Below are 3,920 nucleotides of genomic sequence, written 5' to 3' on the forward strand. Positions count from 1 at the left end.
TTTATTTATTATCGGAGTGTGTGATATGGATGTTTTAAACATGGCTGAAAAACACAATGCACAGGCATGTGGGAAGCTGGGACCGGCCTCTTTTATAAGAGTTCAGTATTGGCTGTATGTCCAGGTCACTACTTTTCTCCAGCAGAATGCATTATCTTTTTGACTTTTTTTATGGTACGAGCGCTGTTACCAAGTGAGCATGTTCCTTTTACAGCAGCTGTATCCTGCATGTGATCTTTACATTGATTGATGGTGATGATTCTATGCTGATCAAATGGTGGAAACTAAACTCAAGGAATAATAATGTTTCTTTGTGTTTTGGTTAAATCCCAGTGCAAATACTTTGGATTTAAATGGATTTTCTAAAGCAGCATTTAAGCTCTATAAAAAGAGGAAATGTAAAGGGATTTTTTTTTTTACAAATGAATATTCGGTTTCTGCTGCTTTCAGTGTTTTTGTATATTTTATTAAATAAGCATGATCTACTTTGGAAAAGAGAGAGACATTCTAGTACTATATCAGATGCTCCACATTGCATTCATTGTAGTAAAGGGAGAGCAGAAAATTAAACCAGTGTTTAAAAGTACTTGCATTCCAAACATTCTTTTAAATCTAATATAATTTGGCTTCTTTTAATAAACAGGTTGCTGGTATTTGGCAGCCCTCAGACTGTATCTAGGTGTAGTTATACATTCCATTATCCAGCACTTTGAATGTGAAGCGTGGTACAAAAAAAAGAATTTAAATTGTATAATATGGTATATGCTTTCTGACCGTATTAAGACATTTACAAATCCTTTTTGTAACAGAACTTCGTCTGTAATTAGAAAGTACTTGTCTGAGCAGAACAGTTTACAAACTGAATAAACAGAATTTTCCACAAGGTCCTAACAATATTAAGACCTTTTGTAAAATGAACCATGCCTTGGACAGGATTACCAACTCTATTTTTTTGTTGTGAATACATTTCTGTATATTTAGCAGTACTGTGTATTAGTTGATGTAATTGGTTACAGTAATAATACAATATCACCTGTTCACTTTCTATATAGAAATCGCGTCTCATCACCGGTGCAGGAGACCACCTGTGGTGCTGGTAGCGAGCGGGCTCCGGTTCTCCTGCTCTGCCCACTAGACCACCAGGACAGTTAGGTACAGAGTGCTGCATTAAGCAGCTGCGGTCATTTTCCCTGGGGTCCGGACCAGACTGGGTAGGCAGACTCTCCCTGTTGGCCCCCCCCACCACCCCTGGGGCAGGCTTTCTCACCGCAGACAGCAAGCCTCAGGCATGATACTCCCCTCTCTCCACCTTCTCTGAGACGCTGGGCAGCCATTTTCTGCATTGCTTGCCTCAGCTCATCTCAGCAGTTTTCGCACTGAGCGAAAAAATGTGTCTCCCCAGGGACCCCTTACTTTAAAAAAACGTGGGTCCTACTGCATGGTTTTTGGATCCCATCACATATTAATGGGGTGATGGCAGGCAGCAGTTGGGACAGTGCTGGGGGGCAGGTAGCAGTTGGGGTAGAGGGGTTTAAGGGCAAACAGCAGTTGGTATAGAGCTGTGGGTAAAGGTAGGAAACATTGGGATAGATCAGGGGGTAGAGGGGAGTAAGAGCATATATTTTTAAAATTGGAGAAAGTGGTGTATTAGCAAGACAGCAGAGGGGTGACATTAGGTGTTAGAAACACACATCCTCACAGTGGTACACACTGGCTCCTCACTGGGTCTTCACTTACAGCACACATAGGGCTATTGAGTGCAGGGTGAGGAGAGGATATTAACGCTATCCTGTGCTGCCTGCACCCACCCCAGCGGACCTCCCCTCTTTATCCCACATACGCAATAAATTGGCTCTGGCGTCTCAGTTCCAGCGGACATTCTGCACTACAATATGGGGCTGTGAGCAAACATCGGTGAGTTCGGGGTTACTGTGAGCGCCACATATGCACACACTTCCTTAATTTCAGGAATTCTTCGGCTTTAGTAATTCTCCACCAGTGAGATCTCAATTTTAATATGAAAAAGACCTTTGGGTGCTACTTTTGTAAGGTTACAGCACTAAATCCAACTCAAAAGAGGTCACATTAGGGAGAAGGACTCAAGAGGGCCATAGTGAGTTTGCCATGCACACAATGAGCTACTGTATAATAATCGTGGAGAGTGACAGCCTAGTGCACTGCACCCTGTAACCTGCACTCTCCTGCACTGTGGCCCCTGTACAGGAGGAGTCATTCAAAGAACAGTCAATCAGAGGTGGCTGCCATGGTTTCTATAGAAGGGGGGGGGGGGGGTGGCTGCACTGCGAGTGTCTCTCTTGTAGCTTACACAGGCAGCAGGAGGTGGAGTATGTTACTGTACCCTGTATCCCGGGTCTGGCCACCATTATACTGAGGGTGGCATGCTGACAGGCGCGGATGCTGACTGTAGACAGGAGTACTGTGCCACCGCAACTGTCTCCCTCCTTTCCTCCTCCCCAGACAGCTGCGGTCAGGACGGGGAAGTACATGCTGTGGTTGCCGCCCCCCTGGGTCTCACTCTCCAGGCTACTCCTGCACAGAACCTCCTGGCTTCTGTAGTGTATATTGAGTGTCTAGGGGGTGGCGAGCTGGGAACGGGGCAGGCGTCGTCCTCTTTGGACAAGGAGATGCTGCCGCCCACGCTGATTGTTTGGAGAGATGCTGGGGAAGTCACTGGCCGGCTGCTGTGGCGCGCTCCTTCGGGACCCACACATTTTTTAAAATTGCCTAGCGGGTAACAGAAAGAGAAGTTTGAGCTCCTGTCTCCTCATATAACTTGCTCCTTTGCAAGGTTTTATACATAGCTCCTGCCTGCTTTTATAGCTGGTTTGTTGAGCACTATTTTGCTTACCTATTGAGTGGTCTGTGTGCATGTGTTATTGTACCTCCTGCCTGTGTGCTTTTCAGTTGATACCGGTCACCTTGGGACACCCCTGGTCAGTTGGTGCATATAATACTCTTGCACACTTATTGTATATTTAATACTGCCTTAGACACACTTTACATATCTGCTGTCAGAACACACCACTGCTCAGGCTTTTGTGTGGGGGTATTTCTTGGACTGCTTTTCAATGTCTTCCAAGAATAAGGCTCCCAAGGAGGTGGGTGCTCCAGTGCTGCACACTTGTAAAAAATGTCACCTCGATTTCTCCCCAGGATCTATAACATGATGGCCTTTGTGTCCGTTGCTATACGGCTCCACAGTAGGAGATTCCTTCAGCTGCAGCGTTCAGTCAGGAACTGGCTTGGGCTTCTACGTTGTCACCGGTAATGTCTCCGTTGGTTAACCAACTTGCAGTTCTAGCTCTCCGTTCTATCTAGCTACAGCTATACTCCCAGCTACTAACATTCTACCAGCTCCACAGCTACCTACTTGTGAGCCACCATGGATGCAGTCTATTACTCAGTCCGTGCTGGAGTTGGCACAGGTGTCAGCATCTTTTCAGCAGATGCGAGGCAAGGATAGCACCTCCAGACGCATTCCTTCTAGACTGGAGGGCCGTACGGGGGGAGGGTGATTTTGACTCCGAGTGTTCCTCAGATGAGGCTGTCACCTCACCTCAAGTAAGTAGATGTTGAGGCTCTTATCAGGGCGGTTAAATCTGTACTCCTGGTTGAGGATTCGGAGCAGCCTCTAAAATCCAAGACCCCTGGAATCCAAATGTCAGAAGAAGGTATTAGCTGATTCTCTTCAGCACAATAGGAGGACTTTTTTGCGGAGGTATGGGCTCACCCTAATAGACAATTTCAGGTTTCTAAGGATTTTGCTGTCTTTTACCCTCTCCCAGCTGCAGTGAGGGCTAAGTGGGAGTCTCCTCTGCCGGTTGATGCCCATATTGCCCGTCTTATCAAGTAATCTATCCTCTCTATTCCAAACACCGCTTCTCTTAAGGATCCTATGG

The sequence above is a fragment of the Taudactylus pleione genome, unplaced genomic scaffold (assembly GCF_031769625.1).
Source record: "Taudactylus pleione unplaced genomic scaffold, aTauple2 ptg000203l, whole genome shotgun sequence".
In the NCBI taxonomy this organism is placed as follows: domain Eukaryota; kingdom Metazoa; phylum Chordata; class Amphibia; order Anura; family Myobatrachidae; genus Taudactylus; species Taudactylus pleione.